The sequence below is a fragment of the Corvus kubaryi genome, unplaced genomic scaffold, assembly GCF_017639235.1.
Source record: "Corvus kubaryi isolate FWS band 111438036 unplaced genomic scaffold, C.kubaryi_AGA036_p1.0 136, whole genome shotgun sequence".
Lineage (NCBI taxonomy): Eukaryota > Metazoa > Chordata > Aves > Passeriformes > Corvidae > Corvus > Corvus kubaryi.
Window position 1 is genome coordinate 11,639,764 of NW_024580670.1, and position 12,996 is coordinate 11,652,759.

The following is a 12,996-nucleotide window of genomic DNA, read 5'->3' on the forward strand; positions in this document are numbered from 1 at the left end:
TGCTGGGGTCACTTCAGGAGGTGGTTTGTCCCCGGGGTGAAGGACGGAAGGTGAGGGAAAGGCTGTGCAGTGATGCAGTGCCCGAGTGCCACGGGACTGACGTGGGATTTAGTGCCCATCTCTCTGATAAGTGCTGTTGCATTTTAACTCCTGACCCTTTAAGGTCTGCCAAATGTGATGCCAGGACCCACCTGAGACCAGTACAGTTCTGTGGTCCACGATCCTGTCCTCGGTGAAGTCTGGCGAGGAATTGTCACTGGCCACTCAGCACAATAAGGAAGTTTCCATCTTCACATAGAGCAACTCCTCTTTCTCAGCTTGTTTTTGGAAAGGGAAGCACTTGCTGGTGTATCTATGTAGGAGCCTGTTGCTCATGTAGTGTTTAACCTGGATTTTAAAGCTTCAGTTTTGCAGGATCTGCCACACACAGCAGGAAGCTGAGGATCCCACTGACAGCAACAAGAGGGGGTCATTTACAGATTGGCAGCTCTTTTGCTCCCTCCAGGAGGCCTGAGTTCAAGCAGTGAGATAATGCAGATTTCTCACCAGGTTACTAAATTTTTGAATCCGTCAGCAGGGACTTCCCTGAATCATGCTCTGTGAAGTGCCAGCTGGGATTTACATTTCTCCAGCAAAGGCACCCCTGAGCCCCTGCCTGGCTGAATCAAAATCTCTGACCCAAGCCCAGCTGTTCATGGACCTCAGCATGTGTGGACCTGGCGGTCAGCAGTGGCCCCTTCCCCATAGACAACCTCATCATACCCTGCCAGATGGCTGGTGGTGATTCCTTGCTATCGAAGGTCTCCCAAAGAGAGGGAGCATTAACCCCTTGTGAACAGCATTGGTCTGCAGCAGTGCAGAAAAACATCAATGATCAAGGAAAAAAGAAATGTGAGGATCTTGTGATCCTTTGTTCTTATTTCTTTCTCTGAAGGCTTGGGCTCCTCACACGTAGCTCTCCTGCCTGCCTGCTAAGAAATATTTGATAAGACATTTGTGTTGTTTTTCCCTGAGTCAGAGAGCTGATCCACTCCAACAGAAAGGATGGCAGCCAGTGGCTCACTTAACCCCACACAGGTCACCCAGAAAGCAGCTAAAAGACAGCCTTAGCCCCCAGAAGGCCAGCCTCAGCTCTGATGTTGGTGTCTGAAGCAATTGGGCAGAACAGATGTTCCTCAGGCTGGTGTTGTCCTGGGGTAGATGGGATAATGCATCTTCTGTAGCCTCATTGCTCACAGGTTGGTTGAGAACTTCACTGAAGGAGACAAGCCCAGAGAGATCCTGTTTTTCTAAAAAAAGTAAGATATGCTGATTTCTATTTGCCAGAAATTCCGGCAGTGATATGGAGCCAGTCCTGAATGCTGGAACAGAAAAACTGGGGCTGTAACACCCACTTAGAAGCATTTCAGTTTAGGATCATGCTTTGCGAGGCATACCTTCAATTTGGTGGCTCAGAGATTTGCAAACAGTGAGTCATAACTCCCTGGGGTCAGAAATGCAGCTGCTGAGGCACAAGGCATTGAAAAGTGTTGTCCAAGATAAAAGCAAAGCAAACCTCACTGCCCACACACCCTTATCCTTCAAGGCTGAGTATCTTTGTCACAGTCTTTGAAAATATGCACTCAAAATTATACCAGCTTCTTGTGGTTACCATTGATACGGGATTTGCTTCTCCTTTTAGAGCAGACAAGAGGGGATTGCGAAAATCTGTCACTTGAAAAGAGTTGAAGAGATCTGAAGCTAATATGCAGAACCCCGTGCTTGCAGAGAGGTGCCTGGGGTTTGAGGTGGGAATCCTGCTGTGGGACATGTCTGAGTCCTTCCCATGGAGAGTCCCAGAGGAACTCCCTAGGCCTCTGCATACAACCCCTGTCTCTTAGGATTCAGGATGGACCTGCAGACCCCAGAGAGCATGCTGCATTGCAGCCAGTTTGGTTCCTACCCACGGAGAGCTGTCTTTGGGACATCTTTTGGCAATGACTCACTGTTAAGGAAGAGGCAGCATGCAAGTCACCTGTTCCACAAAGTGTCCCACTCACAGAGGTCAGGTGGCACCGGGCTCCTGTCCCATGACACATTCTGGGTGCAACAACAGCATGACATGGCCACCTTTGCCACAAAACGCCTGGATGCAGAGCTCATGTGGCTGGTCCACCCCATCGCAAAACACCCTGTGCAGAGAGGAGCAGTGGCACCAACTCTGGGTCCTGCTGAGTGTCCCAAGCATTGCCAGCCATCGGCCTGTCCTGCCTGTCCTCATGGCTTCAAAGGCACTAATGGCATGAGCTGACAGCTCTCAGGCTCTCTAGATGTTCACTGTGAAGGCTTCAGTGCTTGGTAACAGCTCACAGAACTTGCTGCTTTGGTAACACACTCCTCATGCAAAACCTCGATCCCTGAACAAAGGCCTGTGCAGTTCTGTGCTGGCTGTTCACCTCTCTCTGTACCTATTTTTATGCCATTCCTACGGTTTAAAAAGCCTTTCAGAAATGTCTGTGTTTAGAAGGACACGGATCTGACAAAGTAACTGACTCACTCTGGCCTCAGGGAAGTTACTTCACTCTCTGGATCATCTTCTCCACTTGAGTATGAGAACAATCATATGAAATTACCTGGCATACCTTCAACACAGCTGTAAAAAAGTAATTAGCTGGTATTTAGGACTGGCTGTAAAAGTGGGAAGGTGCTGGTGGTGGTGGTGTTGGAGAACCTCTGTAGCTGGGGACGCAGGACAGCTGTGAGACCTGCAAGAGGCTCAGGTGATTGTCACTATTTGTGTGACAGCTCGTGGGTTTATGGTTATAAATAGTTTGTGGATGCCTCTCTGGCCCTGAGCACAGTCTGGCACATGAAAACACCCCTTCCTCTGTGACACCTGACTCTTCCATGGGCTTTGGTTTTGTCTCGGTTTTGAAAGACAGGTGTCTGCTAAGGAAGGCAGAGGCCCCCCTTGAAGTGGCAGATATAACCCCTTTTCCCTCCAAGTTATTATATTTTGAAATCAAGAGCCTTTAGGCGAAGATGTGGGAAATAGGAATAACAGTTCTTTACTCTATATATATATGTATATAACCAGTCAAACAAAACAACAACAACTATGGCAGTAACAGCAGTCACAAACCCAGTGCCAGCCTTCTCGGCTGTCAGGCTATTTCCCCTCGGGTGCAGTTCCGCTCGCAGCCGGCAGGGGCGCTGGCGGCTCCCGGTGAGCAGGGCAGGTGCGATGGCTCCCCCGCGGCTGCAGGGGGCGCTCCGGAGCGAGCTCGGGAAACACGCGGCACTGGTGCTCTGGGATCCCGGGAAGGGATGGAACAAAGGCTTCACAAACCCCTGGGCAGCCGATCCCGGACTCTCAGGAACAGCGGCTGAAGCGGCAGGGACGGACGCAAATCCCGGGTGGCAGACGAGATGTATCCAGATGGGAAAAGCCCACGGAGGCCCAGGCAGGCAGGGCGAGCAGGGCTACAGCGTAGCGGAAGCTCAAAGCAGCAGCGGGGCAGGGCAGCCACAGCCCGGTCTCCAGCAGGGCAGGGAAAGCGGCTTTTGGGGTCCCGGCGTTGTTTCCAGCAGGAAGAAAGAACGGCCAAAAAGAAAGAAGCAGCAGCTCCTTTCTCTGCAGCTTCTCTCTCTGGACGCTCAGAGCGAACTGACCCCACACCCAGGTGTAGACAAAAGAGTAGCCAGGTCCGCCCCACTCCCCTTTTGTCTTTCTTAAGTACAGCTATTTGTCCCCTAGCAACATGCATATGGGAGAAAATTCCTTTAACAGGAAAAAAAAAAAAACAGACTAAACTAAAACCCCAACATTATCCACCCCGAATTTTTTCCCATACTAACATGTTACATGAAACTTAACTTTTTTAACCATATAAATCTATGCATTACCCAAATTATATACAAATATACATGCTGATACTGATACAAGTACAGAGCCATGGGTAGTTCACCCTAAAACAAGGTCCCCTTGAGGTAAGCATCGGGTCTCTCCATCCTTTTGCATCACCCACCAGGTGCAACCTGGTCCCTGAGCAAAAACAACCCCACGGATGGGTTTGTCTTTGCTCAAGGCAGACTTTACCCAAACAGTTTTTCCAAGCATACCTCTCATGTGCACCACTGGAACCTTATCCCCGTCTGTTGTTTGTAGGGGTTCAGATTGGGCAGGGCCTGCTCGGCTGGTGGAACCTCGAGTGTTAACTAACCAGGTGGCTCTTGCTAAATGCATCTCCCAGTTTTTTGAAAGTCCCCCCACCCAGTGCCTTCAAGGTGGTTTTAAGCAGTCCATTACACCGCTCAACCTTCCCAGCTGCTGGTGCATGGTAAGGGATGTGGTACACCCACTCTATGCCATGTTCTCTAGCCCAGGTGTTTATAAGGCTGTTCTTGAAATGAGTCCCATTGTCAGACTCGATTCTCTCAGGGGTGCCATGCCTCCAAAGGACTTGCTTTTCCAGGCCCAGGATGGTGTTCCGGGCAGTAGCATGAGGCACAGGGTAGGTCTCCAGCCATCCAGTGGTGGCTTCTACCATTGTGAGCACATAGCGCTTGCCTTGGCGGGTTTGAGGCAGTGTGATGTAATCAATCTGCCAGGCCTCCCCATACTTGTATTTGGACCACCGCCCACCATACCACAGAGGCTTCACCCGCTTGGCCTGCTTGATCGCAGCGCATGTCTCACAATCATGGATCACCTGGGAGATACTGTCCATGGTTAGATCCACCCCTCGGTCTCGTGCCCACTTATAGGTGGCATCTCTGCCCTGATGACCTGAGGCATCATGGGCCCATCGAGCTAGGAACAATTCTCCTTTATGTTGCCAATCCAAGTCTATCTGGGACACCTCTATTTTCGCAGCCTGATCTACCTGTTTGTTGTTATGATGTTCTTCATTAGCCCGGCTCTTGGGGATGTGAGCATCTACATGACGGACCTTCACGGATAGCTTCTCTACCCGAGTGGCAATGTCTTTCCACTCTTCAGCAGCCCAGATTGGTTTTCCTCTGCGCTGCCAGTTTGCCTTATTCCACCTTTCCAGCCAACCCCACAGAGCATTGGCTACCATCCATGAATCAGTGTAGAGGTAGAGCTTTGGCCACTTCTCTCTTTCAGTTATGTCCAGAGCTAATTGGACAGCTTTGAGCTCAGCAAATTGGCTCGATCCACCTTCTCCTTCAGTAGCCTGTGCAACTTGTCGTGTGGGGCTCCATACAGCGGCTTTCCATTTCCGGCTAGCGCCTACAATTCGGCAGGAACCATCAGTGAAGAGGGCGTATTGTCTTTCACTCTCTGGTAGCTCGTTATATGGTGGGGCTTCTTCGGCACGTGTCACCTGCTCCTCTTCTTCTTCAGAAGATAACCCAAAAGTCTCACCTTCCGGCCAGTTCGTAATTATTTCCAAGATCCCAGGGCGACTTGGGTTTCCAATTCGGGCGCGCTGCGTGATGAGGGCAATCCATTTGCTCCAAGTAGCGTCGGTGGCGTGATGCGTGGAGGGAACCTTTCCTCCGAACATCCACCCCAGCACCGGTAGTCGGGGTGCCAGGAGGAGTTGTGCCTCTGTGCCGATTACTTCTGAGGCAGCCTGGACTCCTTCATAAGCTGCCAGGATTTCCTTCTCTGTGGGAGTGTAGTTGGCTTCAGATCCTCTGTAGCTTCGGCTCCAGAATCCCAGTGGTCGGCCCCGAGTCTCACCAGGCACCTTCTGCCAGAGGCTCCAGGACAGACCATTGTTCCCGGCTGCAGAGTAGAGCACGTTCTTCACCTCTGGTCCTGTCCTGACTGGGCCAAGGGCTACGGCGTGAGCAATTTCCTGTTTGATCTGGGCGAAGGCTTGCTGCTGTTCAGGGCCCCAGTGGAAATCATTCTTCTTGCGGGTAACCAGGTAGAGAGGACTCACGATCTGGCTGTACTCGGGAATGTGCATCCTCCAGAAACCTATAGCACCTAGGAAAGCTTGTGTTTCCTTCTTGTTGGTCGGCGGAGACATTGCTGTGATCTTATTGATGACCTCAATGGGAATCTGACGTCGTCCATCTTGCCACTTTACTCCCAGGAACTGGATCTCTCGGGCAGGTCCCTTGACCTTGCTCTTCTTGATGGCAAAACCAGCTTGCAGGAGAATTTGAATTATTCTCTCTCCTTTCTCAAACACTTTGGTTGCGGTGTTCCCCCACACAATGATGTCATCAATGTACTGCAGATGTTCTGGAGCCTCACCCTTTTCTAGTGCAGTCTGGATCAGTCCATGACAGATGGTGGGACTGTGCTTCCACCCCTGGGGCAGTCGGTTCCAGGTGTACTGCACGCCCCTCCAGGTGAAGGCAAACTGAGGCCTGCACTCTGCTGCCAAAGGAATGGAGAAGAATGCATTGGCAATGTCAATAGTGGCGTACCACTTCGCTGCTTTGGACTCCAGCTCGTACTGGAGCTCCAACATGTCTGGCACGGCAGCGCTCAACGGTGGAGTCACTTCATTCAGGGCACGATAGTCCACAGTCAATCTCCATTCCCCGTCAGACTTGCGCACAGGCCAGATGGGGCTGTTGAAGGGTGAGTGGGTCTTGCTGACCACCCCTTGACTCTCCAGCTCGCGGATCATCTTGTGGATGGGGATCACAGCATCTCGATTTGTCCGATACTGCCGGCGGTGCACTGTCGAGGTGGCAATTGGCACTCGTTGCTCTTCCGCTTTCAGGAGCCCAACTGCAGAAGGATTCTCAGATAGTCCAGGCAGGGTGTTCAATTGCCTAATGCCCTCTGCCTCCACAGCAGCAATCCCAAATGCCCATCTGAGTCCTTTTGGGTCTTTGTAGTAGCCATTCCGGAGGAAGTCTATGCCCAGAATACACGGGGCCTCTGGGCCGGTCACAATCGGATGCTTTTGCCACTCCTTCCCAGTCAGGCTCACCTCAGCTTCCAAAAGGGTCAACTGCTGTGATCCCCCAGTCACCCCAGCGATGGAAACAGGTTCTGCCCCCACATGTCCCGATGGCATTAAAGTACACTGTGCCCCAGTATCAACCAATGCATCATATTTTTGTGGCTCTGATGTGCCAGGCCATCGGATCCACACCGTCCAGAAAACTCGGTTCTCCCGTGCCTCTTCCTGGCTAGAGGCAGGGCCCCTCTAGCCCTGGTTATCATTCTTTCCCTGGGCGTACATGCTCGAGGTCCCTTCAAGGGGATCCGACATATCATCCTCCCTTCTGTAATACCTGGCAGCTCGGTCACGGGAGGCTGAGGCTACCTTCACCTTAGCGGAACCCCCTCGGTTAGTGCCTCCCTCCTTGAGTTCATGCACCCGCGCTGCCAGGGCAGAGGTGGGTTTCCCATCCCACCTTCTCATGTCTTCCCCATGCTCACACAGGAAAAACCACAGCTCAGCTCGTGGGGTGTACCCTCTCTCTCTAGCGGGGGGACGACGGGCTCTGACTTGGGGGCCTGTGATTCGCACTGGTGCCACACTGACCCTCCTCATCTCCTCCCTCATCTCCTCCCTCATCTCCTCCCTCATTTCCTTCCTCATCTCCTTCATCTCCTCTTTGAGGTCCTGGACCACAGCAGAGACATGAGCTTTCAGCGGGCCATTGATCATGCTGTCATAATGCCTGAGCCTGTTGGCAACAGAGCCCACTGTTTCTCGGGTATTGTCAGCATCAATCGTTGCAATGAAGGTGGTGTATTGCGATGGCCCTAGCCTTGCCAGGTTCCACATCATCTGTCCTGTGCACCTGACCTTATCGGGGTCATTATCATGCTGTCCATCCTTCCCAAAGAGTACCTCTAATATTGCCACCTCTCTTAGCTGTTGGATCCCTTGCTCGAGTGTCTTCCACTGCATTCTATGATGATACTCCTGCATTCTTTCTTTGTGAATGAACCTTTCTCTTACACTCATTAAGAGCCGCTCCCAGAGAGAGAGAGGCCCTGGCTCCCTCACAAATATCTGGTCCACACCTGGGTCCTGGGTCAACGATCCCAGATACCTTGCCTCACCACTATCCAGTTGCACACTTGTGCCCATAAGGTCCCAAACCCGAAGCAGCCAGGTGGTATAAGGCTCACGCCCCCTTCGCACAATGTCGTTTCGCATAGCACGGAGACTGTCGTGCGACAGGGACTCAGTGATGACTTCTGGCTCTGGCTCTCCTGCTGGTTGTGAGGGCCCTGGTTGCCCATCATCATTAACTGGTCGTACTGATTTGGTCTTATACTTCCTCCTTTGCACAGGGGCGACTGCTGCTGGCTGTGGTTGTCCTCGTGGTTCAGCTGAAGCCTGGACGGTTGTAACATCCATGGGTTCCACTGCTGCACCATCGGACTCACCCTCTTTGGGGCAGGGAGAGGGTTTTTCACTAGCTGAGGAGGTGTATTCCCTTAGCAATTGGCATATCTCCTGGCGCACCTGGCCCATCTCCTGGCACATCTCCTTGCGCACCTGGCCCATCTCCTGGCATATCTCCTGGCGCACCTGACCCATCTCCTGGCATATCCCCTGGCGCACCTGACCCATCTCTTGGCACATCTCCTGCATCCCTTTTGCCAGTACCCCCACCCAGTTTGGGTAGTCCATTTCTGAGGTGGACTGTTGGGCAGTATCAGTCTGTGGGGCGGGATCTCTAGTGTCTGGGGCTGTGGCAGGCTCTGGCTCTGGGGTAGGATCTCTAGTGTCTGGGGCCGTGTCAGGTTCTGGGGCGGGATCAGGCTCTGGGGTAGGAACTCTACTCTCTGCGGCCATGTCAGGTTCTGGGGCAGGATCAGGCTCTGGGGCAGGATCTCTAGTCTCTGGGGCTGGTGTCCGGGTAGATATCCAAGCCAATCTCAACTTATCCTTGAATGCTAAATAGAGTAGGCCTATCAGCAGCAGATGGTTAGTATTCAGAGGGAATTTAAACCCTTCGAAAATTGATGGGGTGGGCCCAAAGAACTGGTTGAGGGGTTGGGAGAAAACTTCCCCTGGTGTCATTTCCTCACAGAAGGTACCATTGTTAACATAACCCCAAAAACATGTGCTCAGTGTGTGATAGCTGTTTATCCATGTGCCCACATTCCGGAGGAAGTTAAAAACCCATGAATTCCTCACCTTCTCGACCCATAACGCAAGCTGGATAACAGCAATGGTAGCCTTAGTCAGAGGACCCATATTCAAGTAAGGAGCTGCAAAGGGGAAGAATATAGCCACGGCTACATGCCACCCAAACCAGGGTAAACTAGACCACATAGTGCTGCCTAACAAGGTTCCAATATCCAGCACACAAAATAAAGTTATCGAGGAACTGTTATTCCTTTTTCACCTCTATCTCTTAATGCCCTCAGGCCCCACGTTGGGCGCCAAGATCTGTCTCGGTTTTGAAAGACAGGTGTCTGCTAAGGAAGGCAGAGGCCCCCCTTGAAGTGGCAGATATAACCCCTTTTCCCTCCAAGTTATTATATTTTGAAATCAAGAGCCTTTAGGCGAAGATGTGGGAAATAGGAATAACAGTTCTTTACTCTATATATATATGTATATAACCAGTCAAACAAAACAACAACAACTATGGCAGTAACAGCAGTCACAAACCCAGTGCCAGCCTTCTCGGCTGTCAGGCTATTTCCCCTCGGGTGCAGTTCCGCTCGCAGCCGGCAGGGGCGCTGGCGGCTCCCGGTGAGCAGGGCAGGTGCGATGGCTCCCCCGCGGCTGCAGGGGGCGCTCCGGAGCGAGCTCGGGAAACACGCGGCACTGGTGCTCTGGGATCCCGGGAAGGGATGGAACAAAGGCTTCACAAACCCCTGGGCAGCCGATCCCGGACTCTCAGGAACAGCGGCTGAAGCGGCAGGGACGGACGCAAATCCCGGGTGGCAGACGAGATGTATCCAGATGGGAAAAGCCCACGGAGGCCCAGGCAGGCAGGGCGAGCAGGGCTACAGCGTAGCGGAAGCTCAAAGCAGCAGCGGGGCAGGGCAGCCACAGCCCGGTCTCCAGCAGGGCAGGGAAAGCGGCTTTTGGGGTCCCGGCGTTGTTTCCAGCAGGAAGAAAGAACGGCCAAAAAGAAAGAAGCAGCAGCTCCTTTCTCTGCAGCTTCTCTCTCTGGACGCTCAGAGCGAACTGACCCCACACCCAGGTGTAGACAAAAGAGTAGCCAGGTCCGCCCCACTCCCCTTTTGTCTTTCTTAAGTACAGCTATTTGTCCCCTAGCAACATGCATATGGGAGAAAATTCCTTTAACAGGAAAAAAAAAAAAACAGACTAAACTAAAACCCCAACAGGTTTCCACCAGTCTAGGCCCAGATAAATACAGTAAGCTCAAGGCCGTGTGGTGCCCAGCTTACACCATGACCAGCAGCATGGGGTTGTTTCTTCCTGCCTGTCTTGCCAAGGCCAGCATAGATACTTGTCCAAGGGTGTCCCCTGTGCTCAGCATGTTGTCCACAGCCTCTGCAGGAGGTTAACTCAAAGGCAGAGCAGGTGTTTGGACCTTCTCATCTCAGGGAGTGAGCTGGCATCTAAGGGAAGATGCCGGCATTGCCACCTCCCAGTATCAAAGAGATGACAACTCTGCAGTAGTCTTGTGGCTGTTGCTATTGAACAGAGGGAAGCTGTCAAAATAGTCCAAAGCCATTTTTTCATGTGTCTCTTGTGTCTGGTGTGAGGGGGCTTGGCACAATCAGGCTTTGCAGCGCTGCAGGTCGGCCCCACCCTCCCTGTGGGGCTCAGGCTTCCATGGCTGCATTTAGACCCTGTACTGGTGCTTTGTCTTTAAGATGTTCATCCTCCAGCAGATGCATTTTCTCAGTGAGCACAGACGTAATCCCTGCACTGTGTTCAATGTCCTCTGCACCACAGATTGGAGATCTGCCATGAGATAACGTGATTGCAGTTGCTTCCTACAGTTGGTATCTGGTGATCTAGTCTTGTCCAGAGCTACCTTTTCATTTTCATGTGATGCTGCTCTATGACTTGGAACCTATCAGAGGATTGCAAAGGTGAAAGCATTAGTAGATTACCAGAGCAGTATTTGTACTGCAGGGAGGGATTAGGGGACAGGCCTGTGCTCTTTCAAGTGGAAATGCATTGGTGACCATGCAATAGCAGATTTCTAATGAACAAAATGCCAGCAGAAGCAAGGGGAATCTGCTTTAGACAAGATAAATCAAAGAATGACAAAGCTTGGAGTACCAAAGCAACATTTTGTGTGTTTGCTGCATTTAAGTTCCCTTTTTTAATTTTCATATGTTGGATCATTATAATGACAGTTTGAGGAAGCTGGTCTGGAAGGCCAAAGGTGACAAGGGAAAGCATTGCACAGCCAGCTGAGAGAAGACAGCTACACACAGGGAGCTCTGGACAGTCAGTTTTCACTGAGGCACAGCCACTGTAGGCTGGTGCTACACCTTTCTGGGCACAGAGGCAAAGAAGGGTCCCAGGGACTGCAGGACTCTGAAGAGCAGGAATGTGCTGGACAAGTACCACGGGAATAAGGGGACCTCTCTTTTAATGTCACAGATGGCCGGGGGTGGGGGTAGCTGTGTGTCCACAGGAGAGGGGGAATACATTAAGCACTGTGGGGAATGTCAGATGCTCTCAGCTCACATCAAGGATCTGTAGGTGCCACAGCTGAGGTGATGTCCTCCCTGGGCCTCTCTGCAGGTGTTTTTGTACTGCTGTTCACTCCGTCATCTCACAGATGAGAAGGGAAAGGGAGAGGCCCTTTTGGTCCAAGGACAAAAGCAGAGAGGTGGGTGAGACATATAATGTTTTATTGTCTCTAATTGGATCAGGAAGATTAGTAAATAGAGATTAGGTGACACAAAAGGAAGAAAATCAAAGCAGGAGACATTCTCACTTCCTGGTTTAGAGGAATGAGTGCATGAAATAGGTTGAGGTTTCTGCACCAGTAAATGTCTAAAGACCTGTTATTATAACCTCAGAGATCCACTTAGCTGTGTGAAGGCCACTCAAGGATAGAGAATGGATTTCTTCAGAGCAGTGTTACTGATTGGGAACGATTGGCATTGGGTTTCAAACTGATCGGTTTTTATGGGTTTTCATTGGGTTTTGACATTCTACAGTTTCCTTCAGAGGCTGCTAAAACTCAGTGTGCTGGGCTGCTCACTGCAGCACGCTCTGGTGTCCCGCAGGACACGTGTTTATTTTGATTTGGGGGGTGGGGCATGTCAAGAGCCGCAACTCAATACTTCCATTTGCCAGCTCGTTACCACCATTCTTCTACTTTCACTCTGCCTCTGTGAATGTAGCTCCCATCGTGGATAGCAGGGACCTGTCTGCTGCCACTGGTCCTCTGGAGTGCCAGGATCTGTCTGTTCTTACAGGCAAGCAGGATGTCGCCTCATCAGCTTAAGAAAATGCTGTGTTCCCACAGAGGGTTGGAAAACAGCTGTTGGTCACGTCAAGAGCAAGCAGCACAGGAACTTGATGTGAAGTTCTGCATAACAAAAGTCTGTAATAGGTGGTGCCAGGATTGCTTTGCAGTACAGGAGGAAATTTCACTCGCAGATTTTGTTTGCTTTTCATATTGTGTAAAAAGCAAATAAAAAAAGGGAAACTTTTAAGAGAAGAGAGCTGAGGAACACGCAGTAATTTGCCATTAATGTCTGCCCATAGCAGCCCAGCATGTGGGTCTCCTGTTAAAGGCAATTGGCTGGGACACGCCAGTGTTCTGCTCCACCAGCTGCTGATGTGCTGAGGGCTTTTCCTCTTTTGTCCAGTTTGCATTTTAACTGGTACCAGGTTTTTCTGCAGCTCTTTGCATGCAATGGGGCACCCTAAACGCACTAATAAACTGCTGCTACAAGTTCCTTCTCTGGAGTCTGGAGCATCTCTCTTACGAGGAGAGACAGTGGGAGCTGGGCCTGTTTAGTCTGGAGAAGAGAAGACTGAGAGGGGATCTCTAATCCATACAAATATCTCAAAGATAGGTGCCAAAAGGATGGTGCCAGACTCTTCAGTGGTGCCCAGCGACAAGATGAGGAGCGAAGGCCATAAACTAAACCACAAG